Source organism: Capsicum annuum, unplaced genomic scaffold (assembly GCF_002878395.1).
Source record: "Capsicum annuum cultivar UCD-10X-F1 unplaced genomic scaffold, UCD10Xv1.1 ctg4861, whole genome shotgun sequence".
Lineage (NCBI taxonomy): Eukaryota > Viridiplantae > Streptophyta > Magnoliopsida > Solanales > Solanaceae > Capsicum > Capsicum annuum.
Window position 1 is genome coordinate 246,335 of NW_025856328.1, and position 23,757 is coordinate 270,091.

The window sequence follows — 23,757 nt, forward strand, 5'->3', positions numbered from 1 at the left end:
TTATGCATATTGTAGAAATTTCTATATTTTGAATTTAATTATCAATGTTTACATTATAGAACATAAACATTATGATGTTTTGACATGGATTTGAAGTATGGGTTATTAGGCCCTAGTTTGTATGTTGATATTTCAAGAATGACTGTTTTAAGCATCCCATGACTAGTTTTTTTTAAGATTTTCAGTAAAGAATTAATCTTTTGATCCTCATATAAGATTTGGAATCCACTTACTGATTTATTTCAGATTACAGAACTCAGATTAGCTTTATTTACAGATTGAATCAGATAAATCCATAATTGATTTCATAATAAATCATTATGCTAGTTTTAAAGTGGATTTCCAACAGAATGAGCATACAGATAAAAAAGGGAGTACTATTTAGCACCGAGAAGGAAGTGTGGAATTAGCGTGCCCTATCTTCCACAGAACTACGTAGCCAATGTAGGTATAGATTCAGATTATTCCCATTTCTATATGGATGACAGATACAGATATGATCACTTAGATTAGGTTATACTCCTTGGCAAGAGTATGACACCACTCCTCATCATGAGGTTTTCCCAGAGAGAAACAAGACGTTGGACTCCATGTTAGCTCACATGGTTTATGTCGGTTAGAAAAACCTCCCTAAAGTTTAAGGCTTACAGCATAACAGAAAAAAATAATAGAAAAGCTTTTAGAAAACTAAGTGTAAAGGCTCACAACTTTATTTCAGATTATGCTTTATAGAATGTCATCAATTAATATTTCAGATTTTAGATTTCAAATATAAGAGTGAGTCCTTTCTATATTTAGACATTTTGACTTAAAGAGAGAGTACAAGTACATCTTTTAGAACTAAATGTTGTGACTCACTAGATTTACTTAATATATTTTACTACTCATGATTATAGACTACAGTTTCTCAGTTACTCAAGCTTATGTGAGTCATTTAAATTTGGCATGCATGGCTTTACAAATGATAATGATGATTGATATATTGTTTATTTTTTACGTATTAATATATACTCATTACATCCTCAAATTATTGATCCACATATATATCTATGTGTTATATTGTCTTATAATATAGGTTCGGGTGCTCAGTTTCCACAGCATGAGTGATTTCGAGCATATCCATCTATATCTGACAGTTAATGGGTCCTCATGGTCCGGGGACTTAGTCATTAATTTTATTTTCAGTTCATTAGTCTAGATGATTCAGCATTCTTTTTAGACAGTTCGAGCCAGCTGGGGGTTTGTCCCAGTGACTCTCTAGTTATTAGTAGTAGAGGCTCGTCAGACTGCTAGATTTGATTCAGACTTACAGTATTTGGTTTTTGAATATTATATTCAAATTATTCTCAATTATTTTAGATAAATTTCTGCATTTAGTATGACTTTTTATGTCTATATTTCCATTATTATGAGATTCAGACTTTGCAGAAGGCACACAGGGTTAGCTTAAGGCTACTTATAGTCTCGAGCACCGTGTGACATCTCGGGACCAAGTTTTGGGGAGTTATACAACAAGTTATTCCACTCATCATGAAACATTAAAACCATTGAAAACACAATAAACACACTAGAATTCAATGGGATTAACTAGACAAACACCTAGCTCAAGCTAGTAACACTAGTTTTCCGGGTTGAACTCTAAATGACTTAATTAAGTACAAACTTTCTTGGAATTCACTTTGAACATTATAAACACATGATTTAACACTTTGACACATATTAATCTCATTATTAACCCATATAGAACACGAATCATCCTCAAAACAAGGCTAAAAAGGCTAGAATAGTGATGCTAGAATGCATAAATACACCCAACATCAGTAAGCAAACTCAATCAAAGGTAAGTGGTCATCCCAACTACCTTTAAAGACATGTGCTCCACATGTCTTCCAAGGTGTGAATGGTCCTTTCTGCCTGACCATCTGTCTGAAGATGAAAAGTTGTAGTGCGATAAAGTTGGGTTCCAAGACCCTTCTAAAAGGCCTTTAAAAAGTGAGATGTAAATTGAGTACCTCTATTTGAAATGATGGACAATGGAATCCCGTGCAACTTAACCAACTCCCTAATATAAAGATTGGCATAATCCTCTACTAAGTATGAAGTATGAATTGGCAAGAAATGGCCTGACTAGGTTGTTCTATCAATAATCACCCAAATTGAATCATGCTGACGACGCATACGAGGCAACCCTGTTCCAAAATCCATGTTTACCATTTCCCACTTCCAAGTGGGGATGTTGAACTCTTGAAGTGAACCACTAGGAATTTGGTGCTCTACCTTAACCTGCTAAAAATTTAGGCACTTAGCCACAAAATCTGCAAGATCCTTCTCCATACCACTCCACTAATAGATTTCCTGCATATCACGGTACATCTTAGTGGCTCCTGAATGGATAGAGTATCACGCACCATGCATTTTTCCAAGTATTTGCTGTCTCAAACCATCAATACACGAAACACATAACCTGCCCTAATAATGAAGCACACCATCTCCCCTTAGGAGAAAATGTATACTTTCTCATCTCTAACTACCTCCTTCAACTTAACCAAACTAGGATCACGATATTGCTTTTTTTTCACTTCGACAACAAAAAAAGATTTTGAACCATTCTGAACCCATATACTACCTTCAGCTGAATAAGCCAATCGAACACCCAATCTAGTAAGTTGATGAACCTCATGAATTAACTTCTTCTTATTCTCCTCAACATGAGCAACACTACCTATAGACAACCTGTTAAGGGCATCATGTACTACATTGGCCTTGCCCGAATGATATAACACACTCATATCATAATCCTTAAACAACTCAAGCCACCTTCCCTAATAAAGATTCAGATCTTTCTGCTTGAACATGTATTGTAAACTCTTATAATCCATGAGCACATTGACATGAACCCCATAAATATAGTGCCGAAAAATTTTCAAGTCAAAAACAACAACTGCCAACTCAAGATCATGAGTTTGATATATCTTTTCATGGGGTTTAAGCTGTCTAGATGCATAGTATATGAACTTATCTCTCTACATCAATACATAACCAAGACCAACTTTGAAAGCATCACTATAAACTATAAACCCATCTGAACTATCTGGAAATGTCAAGACCGGGGCAGAAGTGAGTCAAGTCTTCAACTCCTGAAAACTCTTCTCACAGGAGTCAAACCACTAAAATTTTAATTTTTTTTGAGTCAATCGATTCATGGTGGAAGTAATAGAAGAGAAACCTTCAACAAACCATTTGTAATAACCAGCCAAGCCTAAGAAACTCCGATATCTAATGGAGAGATGGATCTAGGCTAGTTTCTTACTACTTTGGTATTTTGAGGGTCAACTCGGATGCCATCATCAGAAATAATATGGCCAAGGAAAGCTACTAATCTTAGCCAAAATTTATACTTTCTAAATTTAGGGGAAACTGATAAGCTTTAAGAGTTTGTATCATAATTCTCAGATGGTATGCATAATCATTCTCACTACAAAAATAGACAAGGATATCATCAATGAAGACTATAATGAATATGTCCAAGTACTTTTTGAACACTTTGTTCATCAAGTCCATGAAAGATGCAGGGGCATTGATTAGTACAAAAGACATAACTAGGAATTTGAAGTGACCATATCGAGTTCTGAAGGCTGTCTTTGGAATGTCATATTCTCTAACTCTAAGCTGATGATAGCCGAATTTGAGGTCTATATTAGAAAAATAACTGGCACCCTGAAGTTGGTCGAACAAGTCATCAATTTTGGGGGGTGGATACTTATTCTTGATTTTGACTTTGTTCAACTAATGGTAGTTGATGCATATTCTGAGAGAACCATCTTTCTTACGCACGAACAAGACTGGAGTGCCCCATGGAGAAACACTAGACCTAATAAAACCCTTATGTAAGAGATCATTTAACTGATCCTTCAATTTCTTAAGCTCAGTTGGATCTATTTTTTACGATGGATAAAGATAGTCTTGGTATCTGGAAGAAGATCTATCTCAAAATCAATTTTCCTCTCGAGAGGAACTCCAGGAAAATCTTCAGGGAACACATATGGAAATTCCCTAACTACTGGAACTGACTCAAGACTCGAAGTCATAGAATTTGAGTCTTTGACTCGGACAAGATTATAAATACACCCCTTGGATATCATCTTTCTTTCTCTAAGATAGGAAACAAACTAACATTTAGGTACTAAGGTACTACCCCTCCATTCAATGACGGGTTAATTGGGAAACTAAAATTGGACAACTTTATTTCTGTAATCAGCTAAGGCATAACATTAGTGAAGCTAATCCATGTCAAGAATGACATCAAACTCAGTCATCTCTAACTCCACAAGATCAACTGAAGTGATTTTTTGAGATACGATAACCAAGCAATTTTTGTACATCCGTATGGCTATAATAGATTTACCTAATAGGATAGATACTGAGAAAGGCTTTGCTAATATTTTGGGACTGACACCAAAATTGATAGCTATATAGGGAGTTACAAAAGAAATTGAAGCTCTAAGGTCTAATAAAAAATACACGTGAAGTTGGAAAACCTGTAATTTACCAATAACGACATCAGGAGAACTTTATTAATTATTCCAAGTCTGGAGTGAATACAATCTATTCTGGTGCTGCCCACTGGTTGCACTTGAGGTGACACCTTGCTGAGTTGGGCGGCCTTCTAGAGCTGATACAAGATTAGACTGGCCCTGTTGGCATAAGTTTTTTCCTATCTGAGCAACTACTGGACACTCCCAAACCCTGTGGCCTGATTGCCACATCCAATACATACATCACTACTACACGTACACTCACCCTAGTGGTTTCTACCACATTTCTTACAAATCGAGTTAGTGCGACCACTATTCATACTGCCCTGGGAGTTAGAGCCTGGTGCCCTATCCCGACTATTTTTCCTGAACTTAAGCACTAGCACACTAGTTAAAAAGGGGTTTTGGGGCTCCACGAGTGAAAAGGGACCCATGGATGAATATTCCACATACCTTAAGCTTCTTAACTTAGAAAGAAACCCTATTCTTGATTCTTTCTTGAAGGTTCTTAAACTTGGGGGGCTTGAATTCTTGATTACTTGGGGAAAAGGAAATGAATTTGTTCTTGGGGAAGGGGGAGGGTTTTTTTAGAGTGATTTTGAGAACAAGGGAAAATAATGCCCTAAAAAATTCCCCAAGTCATGTTATGGATGATTTGGGTTGAGGGTAAAAGACCCAATTGCCCATTAATCATTTAAATTAAGAATTGGACGCAATATCCTTATTGCGATGTATTCTTATAATGATCAAAGGAATCCCTTACCGCGATGCGGTCAACATGAGGCCGGGAATAAAGTTTTTACACGGTTTTATCACAATGACCCACTGATTTTGTGATCTAAACATGCCCCAAACCTAGTTCAAAAAATATGAAACTCCTCCAGGACATACTTCTTAAATCTCTGAACATGAATTAACTCAAAACCCAATGTCTCAGGGTTGGGAAGATCCAAATAAAAATCTTTGAAGTTTATGGTTCTTGAAAATGACTAAGTCCCTAACACTTAGTGGAATTTTCAAGCCTTGGAATCCTTACACATGCAACTAAAAGATGAATTGAGGCAAGAATAGTACAGGGTATTACACCGATAATAGGTAAAACCAATATCCAAAAGATAGTCAAAACATAAAAAGGAAACCACCATATGAACTGGGGTCTTTCGAAGGATGGAAGATCACCACTTCAATTTGACTCACTAGCTGATCCCAAATCCAAGTCACTAAGCATGTGATATGAAAGTATGGTCGATTCCTACATCGCATGGGGATACAACATCTGAAAATGAGTAGCAGTTGGAGAGCTGGCATCTAACTCAGGTATAAAGGAACAAAATAGTACCACAATAATAGTTCAAAACCATTACAACATTCAATGCATAATATCATATGAAATACATATACAAATATAATACCACATGTTGGGGGGTAAGGAGCAAGGCTTAGTATAAACTTTGAAAACCTTAACCTTGGCTATGTAGCATAGCCATCATAAAAACAAGGCACCCACGAGTTATATGGCCCAGCTCTCCCCTAGCTGGAAGAGCCCCGATGCATGTATCTACACGAACCAGAGAATATCCATATCTGTATATACCTTTATGGTGGACTCAAACCTCCTGACATAATCAAAGTGACTTAAGCAGCAATTTATACAATACGGGGGACTCGAACCTCCCTGTCATTTAGACACCTGCATTGACTAGTGCAATTTCCAGTGTTAGTCCTTTAGGACCTCTACTTTAACGCCCCGGCTACACATCCTGCTTTAAAGCCCAATTCAAATATTTTTTTCACAATCATAATCATCAATCCAGTAACTTACCAAAGGCATCCCATTTTTATGGTCATACCAACCCCACTTGTAAGTGTATAATGTGCCAAAACAATTATTACATCAGTTTGCGACTCAAACCTAATGCTCAAAAAGGAACATAAATCAATCCGACACTTTGGGACTCAAACCCCTAAGGTTTCAATTGAATTTAAGGCCATCAAAGTCTTTACAAAGTCGTTCATCAATTATTATCATCGTTATGCCAAATCCTTAGTTCAAAAACACAATTCAACTTGTGACAATATCATTCACATTAATAATTTCACCCACAGGTTGAGGGCATGCCATTTTCAAAGCCAAAATCATCAAATTTCGGGTTCAACCATGACCCCTCAATTAAATCACCGTTCCCATGCACCCACATGTGCAAAACCATAATTAAGAACATGCATAATCATAATTTAAACCATAGAAAATAATATTCAATGATATGCATTCAAACTCCTCAACCTTGGTTTCAAAACTACCATTAATGATTCATAAATAGTTCTTTAAACATATGAATTTAGTAAACTAACAATTAAGGAAGAGCCACTTGCCTGAATTACAAAAAATCGCGAAGAGAAATTGACTTTTGAACCCTTAGATGGACACTTTGGATAAACCCTAACCAATTTTACTTTTGAGGATTTTGAGAGTGTAAAGAGGATGTTTTGATCTTGTAAAGTATAGAATGAATGGCCCAAAGTGTTTTAGGGATGTGGGGCCTTAAGGGTTTTAAGTGGGAAATGTCCAAAGTAACCCCTATTAAAAATAGTATAAAGACCGTCCTTGGTTACGAGTCGACCCATCGACTCATCACCATATTATACGACTCGTATCCATGATTCGTATCCTAAATAATGAGATAGACACCCATAAACTATCCATCTTACTCCTCTATGATCCCACTTATGACCTGATCGTACAACTCGTATAGTCTAGTTGTATCCAAGACAAAACCCAAAGGGATTAGACACTGGACAATATTCGACTCAACCCGACCACTAGTAACATGATCTTACGATTCGTAGTGAGTCACTCGTACTCAGATCAGAACATAGCCAATTCCATACTGGTTTGGTTAGGACCTGGGTCCCTAGACCCGTAACCACACCAACGACTCGTATGATGAGTCGTCAATAGGGTAGTGAGCTCAAGGCTCAAGGAATTTTCAAGGACCAAAATTCAAGGCATTTTACTAAGACTATAGAATTTGGCATCTACACTGATCAAATGAGTGGCAGTCAAACTTTAAGTGTAAGTATAAATTACAACTTCATGTAATTCTTAATTATTTTTTGATAAATCTTATTTTACTTTATTTTATACATCTTGGAACTAGAGATGAAAGAATTGTCACTCTAGGTTTTTACAAAGATGCACACCAAGAAAATATTGATATTGGTAATAAGCCTCGAGGAGTGAAGTTGAAGGAAAAGACTGTTTTCACAACTACACAATTTCTAAGTATGAGTCAGTTAAGGGGAAGCCTACTTGAAAGTTCTAGTGCAGTAGGAGGCATACTTTAAATGGGATTTTTTTTTGTTTAAAATGTGGTTTGGTAGGTGACTTAGTTGGTTGAAAATGGTTAAGTGTAGGGACTTTAAACCAGATTTTTTTTGTGTTGAATGTGGTTTGGTAGGTGACGTAGTTTCTTAAAAATGAATAAGTATAGGTACTTTAAAGGAAATTTTTGTATTTTGAATGTGGTTTGGGAGGTGACGTAGTTGGTTGAAAATGGTTAAGTGTAGTGACTTTAAAGGTAACTTGTTAGGTTAATTGTGGTTATGTTTGGTGACTTGATAGGTTGAAAACGATTAATTGTGGGGACTTTAAAGGTATTTTTTTTCTTAATGTGGTTATGGTTGGTGATAATTGAATTTTATGACATGATCTAATTAGTTGAATCTGATTGATTGCGAAGATGGAACCTAATTATAGCTGGATATATCAATGGAACAATGATAATAGAATGAGTATCAGGGAGGAATTTGTTATAGGTGTCAAAAGATTTGTTAGACATTCTAAGACATTTGATGTTTGGACACGTTTTTGGTCTATTCGTTGTCCTTGTGTTAGATGTGATGGTATAAATCTTGTAAGTGAAGAAGCTATAAAGGAATACCTTTATAGAAAGGGGTTTCATGAGGACTTTTTAAGATTGCATGGTATTCATGGTGATGTTGCGCACAATAACTTTGTTGTTGGAGAAAGTAGTAAGTCTGCAGGGCACAATGAATATCAAGATACTAAGATGACAAAAATGGTGTACGATTTGAATAGCTTATTCGTTGTTCCATAATTTATATAGCAATAGAAATAGTCTTGTCTATCACGTGTTGTTGGAGCGATATGAAATGTGAATTAGTAACTTGAAATTAGTTACTAGGAATGTTTTCTTATACATTCATTTTGTTGAAACTAACTACTTGTTAACTTTATATAATATAGATGTCAGGCAGAGATGAAAAAGGTAAGGGAAAATTTGATCTTACAAAGCCAAAAAGGAAAAGACAACTTCTGCCTTATAGACGACTGACATGTATTCATTCATATATTTGAGGGTCGGTTTACTGACGCGATAGCATGGCCCTCATATTTTAGGTCGTCCCAGCATTCGGTTCCCACTCCTACGTATGTGGGGCCACTTCATAAGTCTACACCGACCAATATGCTTCTATCACCGTGCCACGGCCATCACAGTACTATCAAACGGCCGTTGGCACATCTGCACATGTGCCATCATTGATACCCTCTGTAGCAGTCACGCAGCTTTACACACTAATTTTGCTGGATCTATTGGTTTGTCGGATCTTCAGCTCGGAGGTAGTCCATCTGGTGCTTCAGATTCGCCCACGCCAGTGCATCCACTATCACTTGATCCTCAGTCAGGATACAAAGATGATTATGGGAGGTGTTATCTCATTCCATTTGCGACAGGGTAAGATTTCTAGATATAATAACATTATTCATTTTTTCATCACTATATTATTATGCTCTATGAAATTACTGTTTGATCTTGTGTTGTAGGTTTAGGCCGGATGCTAAAGTTGGACAAGCTGTGAGAAAATGCATTTGTCGGAACTTCAACAGCTACTAGACTAGTTGGCGCCAGGTTCCAGAACTTGATAGGGAGATAGGAAGAGAATGTTTAAGGAATTTAATGTAAGAATTTAACTTATCGACTACTTAACACTTTATTAGAACAAAAGATTAAATATTAAATTTTTATTTTTATTGTAGAAATTTTACTAGTGGGATGATGCAAATAAATATCTTATAAGGAAGAACTTTTTCAGAAGATGTAGATTCAGGTTTAACGGTCTCTTGGATTATGCCCGAACCAAGTTGGTAAAACCTGACTAGATTAATGAACCCTTATGGCAACAGTATATTCGCCTTTGGAATAGCGAAGAATACCAATTACTGAGGGGAAAAGGAATGAAATCTAGGGCATCATCTAACGGTGGCTCCCTACATACTGCGGGTGCCAGAAGTACCCTTGCTGTACAGGAAAAATTTATATGTAACTTTTATAGTTTTAACTGTTTGTTTCTATTTAAATTTTTAATTATTTAAACATTGATAATTTTTTCATATGCAGGAAAAAGAAAAGGGTAGGAGCATACCACACGATGAGCTATTAAAGAAGACTTAGCTGAAAAAGAAAAAGAACCCGACTGATGAAGATTTCTGGGTTGAACCTCGGGCAAAAGCTGCCCATGTAAGAAACAAATACTGAATTTATGAATCTTTTTCTCCAATTTGATATTATTTAATTATAAGTACTTTAATATTTTTTGACTTTTAATTTTAACTTTACTTTGAATTAATATAGGACAAATATACGAAGCTCGTTAGTGAGTATCGTAGTACTCAGCCTCCTAAAATTTAGGGTAACCCACTTCCCCGACATGTAGAGGAGATAAAGGAAAAAGTTGTAGGTCCTGCAGTTAGAGACCATTACTACAAATGCCACAATAATTTTTTTGGTGAGCATATTAGGTGTTCGGCCACCCCTACATACTCTAGCTCTTTAGTTGATAGAGAAACCATTGAAAGACTAGAAAATATGATTTCTATACCCACTGAAGAGCTTGCTGAACAGAGAGAGAGGGCGCAGAAGAAGGAGGAGCAAACTTCATCACAAATCAGGATATTGCAGAAGCAATTCAGCTCTTTCATTCAGACTGCAGGGATTATTCCTCCGTGTCCTGGTGATGCAATTCGGGCTGCAAAAGGTCTAGGCCCTCTCGATGATATAAGCACAGATGATGATATGGAAGACGAGGACGAATTCAATGAAGATGACTTTTAGTTTTTTGACTTTTGTATGCGTTGTACTTTGAATTTAGACATTATGCTGTAGTTTGTACACTTTTGAAACTATTGTTATAATTATTAACACTTTTGAAACTATTGTTGTACTTTGAATTTAGACATTATGTTGTAGTTTGTACACTTTTGAAACTAGTGTTATGTTGTACACTTTTGAAAGCATTTACATTTTTTGATTTAAAAAAATGCTCAGAAAACCGACCATAAGTGGTCGATTTTTCAAAAAAAAAAATGACCACAATTGGCCTGTTTTCTATTAAAATTAATTAATTAATTTAATTAAAAACCAACTACTTGTGGTCATTTTTTTTATTTTTTTTTAAATTATTTTTTCAAATTTTAATAACATAATAATAAATTTTAAAAATAAATATATATTTTTAAAAAATCGACCACATGTGGTCGGTTTTTAAAAAAGCTACCACTAATTTACCGATCACACAATTTTGTCGGTTTGTGGTCGGAAATTTGAGGTGGTCGATTTTTGTGGTCGGTTTTTTCCTTTTTTTAGTAGTGAAATATGATAAGAAAAAAAATGAGTTGTAGCATATTGTGAGAGATAAGAAAAAGATGATAAGTGAAAGAGAGAGTTGAGACATAGAAAATATGCTAAGTTTTCAACTATATTCACTACACAAAAAAGAGAGTTATTATATTAGTGAAAGAAAGAGTTGAGACAAAAAAATATTGTGTGTCTTTAACTATATTCACTATACAAAGAGAGTAAATATATGTTGAAGGAAGGTGTCCTTATGGTAGAGCTTTGAACTCTTCAACTAATCTAGAGTTGTTTTTGTTGTATATCGTTGATGGGATATTGTATCCTGGAGGGGACAAGTCAAGAGATATACTGCTGGATCGGTGTAGATTATGCCGTAGTGGGATTGAATATCCTTAAAGAGGCCAAGATATCCGCCCCAGACAAGAAGAAGAAGATTATTTTATTTTCTACATTTTTTTTTATATTTTCAACTATAATTTAATTATTATGGTATATTACATCAATAATTTTAAGGAGATTCATGTTTTGTTACAATTTAAAAAATCACGGATATCAAGATGAGAGATCTCTAAAGATAGATGGCAAGAGATGATCACGTAAAGTATCTTTCTACTCCTCAACTCAAGCGGAGGAAAGGCAAAAAATTTCTACTTATTGCGGAGGAAAGGTAAAAGTTACCTATTATTTTTCATGAATAAAATGATACTTTTCATGAAAGTTTATTTTCTTAGACTCTCAAAATAGTGGGGGCTAATGAAATGAGAAAATCCACCATGAAAAATGTGATTTTTGCATTTCTTAGAATACTTTGAATAAAAGTTACAAGTGCATATATTAGTCTTGAAATAAATCACATGTTACTATTTGAATATATATTGATGTCTTTGGCTCTAACATGTATGTTATCAAATAAAGATAAATTAACTAGCCAATTTGACATTAAATATTGGGTGAGATAAATTTCATTCTAGGAAAGAAAAATACATAAATCATCTGCTGAACTTTTCCTTGATGTCACATTATGGTGAGAAAAAAATATTGTGAAATACATTTTGTTGATTGTATGAGTTATGCAACTCCTTTTGATTCAAATATGTGAAAGTGGTGGAAAAAAAAGAAGTATACTAGCCTAATAAAATATGAGAAATACGGCTAGTTGCACTTGGCTTGAAATTGTGTAAAAATACTTAAACAGGTTATACAAGCAAACCATGTATATTTATTAGGTACAAAAGTTGAAAATTGTTTTTCAAAAGAAAAAAAATGCTATACTTAAAGTACTTTGAGATGCAAATGAGAACTCTTGGTACTGTTTTTTGAAATGAGAAAAAATTATTATTTGCTAACTCTGTCGTGGAGGTTGAACTAATTATTTTAGGTTCAACTAGTGAAAAAATAAATTAATCAATTACTGTATTTGGAGAAATCAATTTCTCTAGTTTTGAGTTATTGTGATAGCACCAATATTATTGATAAAGTTTGAAGTTGTTATTACAACAATAAATTCAAACCCGTGAGAATAAAATAATATTGTGATATTATATTTGACAAGTGGTACCACTAATATTGAGTATGTCAAATTATGTGATTATCTTACAGATGAACTAACCAACATATTGGCAAGATAAAGGGTCTTAATTACATAGAGGAGGAGGAGGGAAGCCTATAAAAATCATGAGTCATAGATGAGGAAACTCAACTTGGGGACTAGAGATCCTATAACCAGGTTCAATGGGAAGAACAAAATCATATGATAACTTAGTGTGGGATGCACTATTATTTAATCCTTCATATGGTGTGAGAGCATCTTGTTCCTGTAATGATTTATGAAGATTGAGTCTAAAACACTTAATGAAATTTTATATCTTGTATGAGTGGGGTGTCAAAATTACAGAACCACCCTTGATAGATTTTACCTATGTGAGTGTGGAAGTAGGCCGCTTCCTGTGAGAATGGAATTTATTCTAAAAAACACTCATAAAAAAATAGGATAGCACATGATCGTAACGTGCTAACTATTAAAGCTTATATCAACGCCTTGATTGTTGTGTGTAAGTAGTGATAATTTATTTCCCTTAAGCAGTCATAGTTCATGTCTGAGATCACTACTGACTCTGGAGTAAAGCATACTATTTTACTAAGTGAAGGTTCAATGCAGAGCACACGTTCATTATATACAATAGTCTCCCTTCAACTAATTTGATGAACTCTCTTATATGAATGTTAAAATGATTGAGGGAAAGTTAGTGCATTTTAATATTTGAAAGTGCATTATCTCAAATTGACAATGTGTGATGTTGATGGTTGCACTTCTCCAATGCTTTGTGTAACTCTTATAACCATTAACACTTTATTTTACTCATTATTTTATGGTAGAATATGATATTTAGTTCTTGTAACTTCTACCATTAGTCTACCTCATTACATTTGTAACCTAAAGACCATTCATATACCCACTTTACTATACCACATTCTTCCTATTCAATACAAGTATGAATATCTCACCTATAAATAGAGGTAGTCTTGCATGTTATTGCAAGTACAAGGAAATATGATAAGAAGAAAAAAGATGAGTTGTAGTATATTGTGAGAGATAAGAAAAAAAAATGATAAGGGAAAGAGAGAGTTAAGACATAGAAAATATTCTAAGTCTTCAACTATATTTACTATAAAAAAAAAGAGTAATTATATTAGTGAAAAAAAGAGTTAGGACAAAGAAAATATTTTAATTCTTTAACTATATGCACTATACAAAGAGAGTAAATATATGTTGAAGGAAGGTATTCTTATGATGGAGCTTTGAACTCTTCAACTAACCCAGAGTTGTTTTAGTTGTACATCGTTGATGAACTGTTGTATCCTGGAGGGGACAAGTCAAGAGATTATGACGCAGTGGTCTTGAATCTCTTAAAGTGAGCGAGATATCGACGTCTCAGCTAAGGTGAGGATTATTTTATTTTCTTCATTTTTTTTGTACTTTCAACTGGAATTAATTATTGTGGTATATTACACAGCAGAATCTCTATTGGACTATCCCCTAAACTTTATGAGATTGCTCCACTAGTTCGAACTTCTTCCAGATTCACTCATCAAATGCCGAACCCGGCTAGATTCTTTCAGGGTAGTCAAGTTGTATCTTATCACAATCTTAGCGAAGATGGCTGAGTGGTTCAATTCTTTATAAATCTTGTGTCTTATAATGTGTTACATTGGGCGAAAATTAGCTAATTTAATTACTCGATTTTGTTGAAGTTGAGATGGAGAGTAGAAGGGGGTGTATACTAATAGAAAGGTATGAGTTAGGGAAATTGGTAGGACAAGGCACTTTTTCTAAGGTCCATCATGCAAGAGACTTCAAGACTGGCATAAATGTGGCCATTAAGATCATCGATAAGGAGAAGATCGTAAAAGTTGAGATGACTGATCAAATCAAACGCGAGATTTCAGTCATGAGATTGGTTCGGCATTTTAATATTGTCCAGCTCTATGAGGTGATGGCCAGCAAAAACAAGATTTATTGCGTAATGGAATATTATCAAAGGAGATGAGCTATTTAACAAAGGCGCTAAAGGGAAGTTATAGGAAGATGTTGCAAGGAAGTGTTTTCAGCAATTGATTAGTGCTATTGATTTCTGCCGTAGTATAGGCATTTATCACAGAGACCTAAAACCAGAGAATCTATTGCTTGATGAAAATGGAAATCTAAAGATTTCAGATTTTGGATTGAGTGCCCTTGCAGAAGCTAAATTCCAAGATGGTTTACTTCATACTACATGTGGTACACTAGCTTATGTTGCAAGAGAAGTGATAAACAGTAGAGGCTATGACGGTGCTAAAGCTGATATGTGGCCATGTGGGGTGATATTATATGTCCTTTTGGCTGGATATCTCCCTTTCCATGAATAAAATTTAATAGTGATGTACAGAAAGATAGGTAAGGCTGAGTTTAAATGTCCTAACTGGTTCCCTCCTTATTCTTACAGGCTGATATCAAAAATATTAGAACGAAATCCTAGCTCAAGAATTTCCTTTTCAAGGATAATGGAGAATTCTTGGTTCAGGAAAGGCTTGCAGATGAAACCGATAAAAGCTGATACTTACTCGAAACCTGAAGAGGCAGCAATTAATGATGCAGTTTTTGGTGTCTCCGAGAATACAGAGCCAAAGCCAGAACTAGTCAAGCCCTACACACTTGAATGCATTTGATATTATCTCTTTCTCAATGGGTTTTAACTTGTCTGGCTTGTTTGAAGAAAGAAACAAAAAGAGGGAAGTTATATTCACATCAAAGAAACCAGCAAAAACAATCATCTCAATGCTAGAGGATGTAGCTAGGCATTTAAAGTTGAAGGTGATAAAAAAGGAGGGAGGGCTATTGAAGTTGGAAGGATCTAAAGAAGGAAGAAAAGGGGTGTTGTCTATTGATGCTGAAATCTTTGAGGTAGCTCCAAATTTTCACTTTGTTGAGGTGCAGAAATCAAATGTAGATACGATAGAATATAGGAAGACTGAAGAAAAATATAAGACCAGCATTGGAAGACATTGTGTGGACTTGGCAAGGTGATAAGCCACAGCCTCAGTAGAAGCTAGCTGAGGAAGAAATTTTGCAGACTTATGAAAGGCACTCATCTGACACTAATTCACCTCAGAATGCATATAAAAGAATCAATTCTACTGTAACTTGATATTTTCCATTTTCTATGTTGTTAATGATGTACTTATATTCGACGCTAGAACATTAAGACCATTGTAATTTCTTTTATGTTCTGGATCCAAGCTTGCATTAACTTTTTATACCAGTTTGTTCTTTGATCCATATGAAACAAGGGGTTATACGTTTTTGGTGGAATAGTGCACCTTTAGATGAGTGGCAAACGAACGGGTGAGTGGATTATGAATCAGTTTAAAATTGGTTAACAAAAATGAATAAAATATCCAACTCGGCTCATATTTATAATAGATAAAAATGAGTTTACCCAATAGATAATATGGGTAAATATGGATTCCCATATTATAGTATGGATCTTGTTAAAAGCTTCAAAAGCAAATTTTCTTACACCAACACCCAACCCCTCCTCCCTTCCACCACCCCCAAACAAAAAAAAAAATTAAAATATTTTAAAAAAATTAAAATAATTTATTTATTTTTGATCCCCCGCCCCCCAAACCCAGCCTCCAATCCCTTACACCCTTCCCCCCACCCACCCCACCTCAAAAAACTTTAATTTTTTAAATTTATTTCTTTAACCTACCCCAACCCCAACCCCGACACCCGATCCCCATATTCTTTTTTAGGAAAAAAATAGGGTTTAGCAAACATAAGCCCCTAATTATCCTACACGACCTAAGTTTCAATTAATTACATACAATTCATAACCTCTTTCTTCAATTAAATACAATCCTTAGTCTCTCTTCTCCAATCCCTCTTTCCCAAACTCGCTCGCCTCCCCCCCATCCCCTCTCGATCAATGCCTTTCTCTCTTGCTGCTCCTCACCTCTTTCTATTTCTCTTGCACTCTATGTTTTCGGGTACTTTGTATTTTGTTTTCATGGTATTTATATTTTGTATTCTATTTTCATGCATTTTGTGTTCCATTTCAATATGTATTATATTTTATATGGTTTTGATATAAATTGTATTCGTTGATACAAATTGAATCATCCAACTACAAATGATACATTTGTATCAAATGATAATTTGTATTTGTATATGATTGAGTAAAGCAAATACAAATGATACATATACTTATTAGTATGCAAATACAAGTGATAAGTTTGATACATTTGATAGAGAGAGAGAGAACGGGGTAAATATACAAAATACAAAGAAGAAGAAATGTAAAATACCAAAAGGAGGGGGGAGGGAGAGAAAGAAGGTTTGTATTCACTGATACATCTATATTCATTGATACAAATATAGTGATACAACGACTGCTCAGCAAACGATACAAATAATATGCTTTTGGTGCATCAGTTGCATATAATTGATACATCAGTTATGAATTATAATTTTTGATAGTGATGTTGTCGCGCCCATATTTGCTGAAACATAGGCTATTTACTATAAGTTTTCTTTTTCTTATCATCCCACCCCTACCCCTACCCCGACCCCCATCATCACCCTCTGACCCATCTGAAATGAATTGGATACCCATTTAAGTAGCTTGCTATTCAAAAAAGAATAAACTACATAAATGACCCTCATAATGAGTGGTTTTGTTTTATTATCCTTCATAAGAAAAGTCCTACAAGACTAGTTTTCCTTTTTTTTTTTTTAATTTATAAGACAAATACCTATTTGTCCCCCTATATTTCAAATATTTTTAAACAACTCCATACTTATCTATCTTTCAACTTCTATTTTTTTCTTTTTTTTGTTTACTTTGATTCTTTATTTTTTCTTTTTTCTTTTTCCTTTTTCTTTTAAATTTTTTCTCAACCTTTGTTTTTTTCCTTTTCTCCTCTCAACCTTTATTCTTTTATTATTTTTATTTTTTATTTTAACTTATAGAAAATAGCCTATCAGCAAATAGGGGTATGACAACATCATTATCAAAAATTATGATTCATAGTTGATGTATCAATTATATGCAACTGATGCACCAAAAGCATATCATTTCTATCATTTGCTGAGCAACCGTTGTATCATTATATTTGTATCAATGAATATAGGTGTATCAGTGAATGCAAACCCTATCAAATGTATCAAACTTATCATTTGTATTTGTATATTTTTTTTTCTTTTTAATTTTTTCTCAACCCTTGTTTTTTTTTTCTTTTCTCCTCTCAACCTCTATTCTTTTATTATTTTTCTTCATTTTTTTCTTCTTTTTTTTACTTTTTCTCAACCTTAACTTTTTTTCTTTTCTCCTCTCAACTTTTATTTTTTAAATTTTTATTTTCTTTTTTCTTTTTTCTTTTTTCCTTTATTTTTTTTTTTTCTTTTTTTTTTTTTTTCTCTTAACTTATATTTTCTTTACTTTCTTTTTCTCCCTTTTCACTGTCTTTGATTTTCATTTTTTAAAATATTTTTCTTTATTTTTTTGCAATATTTTATTATTTTTTTCTTTGTTTTTTCTTCGACTCTTTTCCAATGACATGTTATGCCCCATGGGTAAGAGTTGACACTACTACATTGTATCTTGATTTATGATTTGTTCTATTAATCTTACCTTAGAGGCAAGAGTTAGGACTTTTAAATAACACCTTACGTTCCATGTGCAAGAGTGATACTATCACATTGTATTTTGATTTATGAGATATTCTATAACTCTTACCTTAGAGGTAGAAATTATTCCAAGGACTTTTAAGCAACAAGTTATGCCCCACGGACAAGAGTTAAGACTATCACATTTTGTCTCGATTAATGAGATGTTCTGTAACTCTTGCTTAAGAGACACCACTTACCCTAAGAATTTTCAAACCGCAAGTTATGTATATTAGGCAAGAGTCAACACTACCACATTATATTTTTTTACTTATGAAATACTTATACCTCTTTCCTTAGACTCAAGACTTAGCCTAAGGACCATCAAACAACAAGATATGTCCCACGAGCAAGAGTTGACACTACCACATTGTGTATTGATTTATGAGATGCTCTATAACTCATCTCTGAGAAGCAAGACTTAGTCTAAGGGATTTCAAGAAATAAGTTACACCCGATGGGCAAGAGTTGATACTACCACATTGTATTTTGATTTATGAGATGTTCTATAATTCTTATCTTAGAGAAAAGACTTAATCCAAAGAATTTCAAACAACAAGTTATACACTATAGATAGGAGCTGACACTACTACATTATGTTTTGATTTATGAGATGCTCTGTAACTCTTACCTTAGAGGCAAGCCTTAGCCTAAAAACTTTTAAACAAAAAGTTACGTCTCATAGGCAAGAGTTGATACTACCATATTCTATCTTGATTTATGAAATATTTTATAAATCAAGGACTTTCAAACAACAAGTTATGCCCGTCGGGTAAGAGGTGACACCACCATATAATGTCTTGATTCATGTGATGTTCTATAACTTTTGCCTTAAAGAAATGAGTTAGTTCAAGGACTTTCAAACAACAAGTTACGTTCTATGGGCAAGTGTTAATACTACCACATCATGTCTTGATTTATGAGATGTTCTACAACTCTTGCTTTAAAGGTAAGACTTAGCCCACAAGTTATAGCCCATGAGTAAGAGTTGACACTACCACATTGTATCTTGATTTATGAGATGCTCTATTAGTTTTGCCTCTAAGACAAGACTTAGCCCAAGAACCTTGATGTGTTAGATTTTTGTAGTATATTTAAGACTTTTTAACTTGAAATAATTGTAAGTTCTTAAGTAATTATTGGTGTTTTTGATGTTATTTCATAAGATTTTGTAGGAAAGTCAAGATGCATAGAAATAAATAACAATGGAGAAAAAGAGCTGAAATCTGAGCAAAAAGAGCTGAAAACATAGCTGACGACGACCGTGATAAGTTGTCATCCTTGTGATAGGCTATCAGCATTGGCATCAGCCCTAACCAGAGAATTAAAGTCTGAGAGGAAGTTCTGATGACATTGGTGACATGGCATCAAAGAGCTGATAAGGCGTCACGATGGGCATCAGCCTAAATCAGAGAATTGAGCTTAAAGAAGAAATCTGACGACGTTGGTGATACGCCGTCAAATCGGTGATGCAGCGTCGCTACATCGCTAGCCTAAGATAGATTTTGAAGGCAACTAAAGTAATTCTGACGCCATCCGTGATAAAGAATCAGAACCTTGACATGGCGTCAGCGACGACGTCACCTAATCCGAAGAGTTTTATGATTTTTGTTATTTTATTTCCATAATTAGGGTTAAGTATAAATAACATCTTTTAGGGTTTTATGGACAATCTTCTTTAATCCTTTAATCTCTCAATCTTGTTTTTAAAAATTTGGGAGGAACGTACATTGCCTCATCTTTTTCGTCAAGTACTTTTCTTGTTTTCCCTTCAACACTTATCAACTATTGTGGATTATTATCTTGTGATTCAATTGAAGAAACAATTGTTGTTTTCATTCATTCGTAAGTTTATCCATACTATCATGAATTCAACTTTTTATTTCATTCATCAAATCATGAGCGGCTAATTCCATTGGCCCGAGTTATGTGATTCATAGATTAGGGTTTGATATGCTGCTAGGTACTTAAAGGGTTCAAAGAGTAGTAGGACTTCTTGAAATTCTGTTGTTTTAACTTAAAATCTATTGGTTGCAAATAATAGGTTATGCCTTAGGTTTATTTGCTTGAACAGAGAAATAGACTAGAGGACGTGAATTATCAACAAGGACTCGGAAACTACCAACTTTCTGTTTAATGATTAATGCCGTAAATGGATTAATCTACCCGAGATAACATTCTATTAGAAATAGATAAGTTATCTAAGTTTGAGCGAATTAGATAATAAATTATTTGGTGAGGTCGAGAGATAAGTCAGATAGTATAGTCATCAGGGATATTCTGCTATTCCTACTTACTTCAAAAGTCTTTAGCAGTACCTAATATCTGTCAATTCTCAAAACCCACAGTGAACATAACTTTGGTTTTCCATTTATATTGATTACAAACATTAATACTAAACCCCATTTTATATTTTTGTATCATTTGTTTGAATTTAACTTGTAGCTATAATTTCAAACTATTTTAATCGCCACTCACATTGTTCCTTATGGATTCGACCCAGACTCTAAAGTTGGGTAAATATATTAACGACGATCGCCTTACACTAATTTGAGGTATAAGTTGAGCATTATAAAAATGGCACCGTTTCTAGGGAATAATTTGGCGTATTGAGTTAGTTTGGAATGTTAGCTTACTTGCTTAAATTCAAACTTGTAAATATTTATTGTGATTTCCTTTGTTTCTTGTGTTGGGTAGATTTTCTTTATTTTTGTTTATTTTTTACTATGGAATCATGAAATGAATGTAAGTTTGATGGTTGGAAATCTTATCTGATGATCCATGTCCATATTGTGATGGACCCCACTTTTGGAAAAATTATAGATATGCTCCCCGGAGAGAGATGTATGCACCATCTCTATCCTATCGAAAGTATAATTGTTCTTTATGCGGTGGTCAAGATGGACATTGGAGTGATTGCCCAAATGCCTCCTCCCCCTATTGCGCTAACCCAAGTTCTAGTTCTTCTTATGAGTATGACAGGTTTTATGGTCAAGAAAAGGAAGAACGCAGCACTGGAAAGAATGACATTGAAGCTATGCTACAACTAATATTGGATCGTATAGACACAATGAATGATACCCTATGTGACATACGCTAAGACATTAGGGCAGTTAACGAGGGAAGAGAAAGGATAGAAGAGATAGATATCGAGGTTAAATATCGAAAAGACTTTTCTACATTATGTTTAGATGATATCTTATCTGTGGAATCATTTTAAATAATGAAAGAGTGTGATGATGAAGAGCAAGATTTCTATACTAATGATGAGCTTGATGTTGATCAACCCTTGGAGATTTCCCAACCAACCGAGCCAACCATGAGGGATGATGCCAAGATTGAGGGAATGGTGCTGGAGGCAAAAGAAGAAGCCAAGCCAATCTCTTATGAAGACTCTAGCCTAATTCAAAGTAAAGATATTAAGAAGATGAATAAAAGTGAGTGTGTAGAAGATAGTGTAAATTTTGAAGTAGGATTTGTTGGGCCACACTCGAAGCATTTTTCCACATTATGTTTAGATGATATCTTGTCTATGGAATCATCTAAAATAGTGGAAGACTCTGAAGATGAGGAACAAGAATCCTATATTCTTTATTTTACACTTGATAAGAAACACAAAAACATACCTCACTTTAAAACTGAGTTTTTTACCATGCATCATCCATTACTCGACTTCTTAATCTTTATACCACCTCCCTATGAGCGAGCTATTAAGATGGACTCTAAGTTGGGGGCAAAGTTTATATCCTCAAGATAGAGGAAAACGCTGAGTTGGGTCATGCCGCGACACTAAATTAGGCACTTCTTGGGAGGCAACCCAAGGTAATTTGTTGTTTGTATTCGTATTATGTGATTAAAATTAGATCTTTGCACCCATGGTGCCACAGGTATATTTCTAACTCTCTTATTTTGATTTGACGTGTTGGGAACAATGCATGATATTAAGCTGAGGGTGGGGCTACTTGTGGGTGTTGATGTCCTCCTAGGGTTTTTGTTGCCGTGCCTCTTTTCCCCGAATTCTTGTTCCTAGTAGAGCTGATATGTTTAGGCGTATTGTGTTTTTTTTATGATGTGTTATGGATCATTGGGAGAAAAATAAGTATCTAGGATAGTTGACATATTTTTGTTGATTTTTGAGACTAATAAACACCTCTCCATTGGTCTATTTTATAACTGTATGATATACATTTATGTTTGACCACTGTGCATCTTATTATGGCATTAGTACTACTGACATGATATACACTGCTAAACAATCGTATAAACCGGATAGGTTGTAGCTTGTGATGCACCTTTGTGCCATATGTGTGTAAGATACTACTTAGTTCCCTTTGTGTGTTAAATTTAGAACTTGCCCGGTTAGTCTTACTTTGGTTAAAAGATAGGGGTTAGGAAAGGATCATAGACTGTTGTTGATGTTAGTCCACTTTTAGCCTAAATGACCTTTCCTGTTTGCATTATATCTCTTGATCCCTCTTTTGAGCCTGAATTGACCACTTTTTTCTATGACACCTATCACCTTCCCGTTTAGATCATAATGAACTTGTTTTGGCACTGTTCCTCCTTGGGCACTGTGCACCTTGACTTAGCAAAACAACCTAAGTTGAGGGTGGCCATCATAGGGGTGTGTGATGTAAATTGGGTATGAAGAAAGGTAGAATAAAAAGAAAAGAATAGGTGAAAAAATAAAAAGCTGAGTGGTGTGGAAGAAGAATAAGAAAAGAAAAAGAATGAAAAACAGAAGCCACATCCATCCTAAATAATGTGTGATCAAGAAATAGAGAAAAAGTTAATAAGTGAACCCCAAAAGTTAAGTAGTGCCAAGGAGGCTTAGTCACTCTAAATGCCATTAAATATCATACCATCCCTTAGCCTACATTACAAGCTGAAGAAAATCCTATAGTGATCCTAACTTACCTGTCTGGACACCTTGGTAATGAAAATAAGGGAAAGCATATGGTATTTGACATGCATTGATTGGAATTTCTTTTTGAGAGTTAGTGTCTCTTGACCGTCCCTGCATTGATATGATTGAGTTCATATATGAGTGAGGAGGGACTTCTTTGTTATAAGGGCACATCGGTTGCATTGCTAGCTGTTTACTAGTTCGGTTAGTATAACTTGTACATATGTATGGTTATTGTTGCTGAATTGATGCGATATCTTGATTCCTTTGGGTCACATTGTTAATCTTTATTGATATCCACAATTGGATTTATAAGTAATTGAACGCAAAGAGTGGCATGAGTTTAGAGTTAAAATTGATAATCAACTGTGATAGGTATCTTATATACCTCATGGTTAAGCATCGTAGTATGGTGTTATATAATTTCTTGAGGGCAAGTAATTGTTTTAAGTT

The 23,757-nt window shown here is 34.5% G+C and overlaps 1 pseudogene; it reads left to right on the forward strand.

The window, feature by feature from the left end:
- The first annotated feature begins 14,448 nt into the window (after positions 1-14,448).
- On the forward strand, positions 14,449-15,774 carry LOC107841458 (annotated as a pseudogene).
- The last annotated feature ends 7,983 nt before the right edge of the window (positions 15,775-23,757 follow it).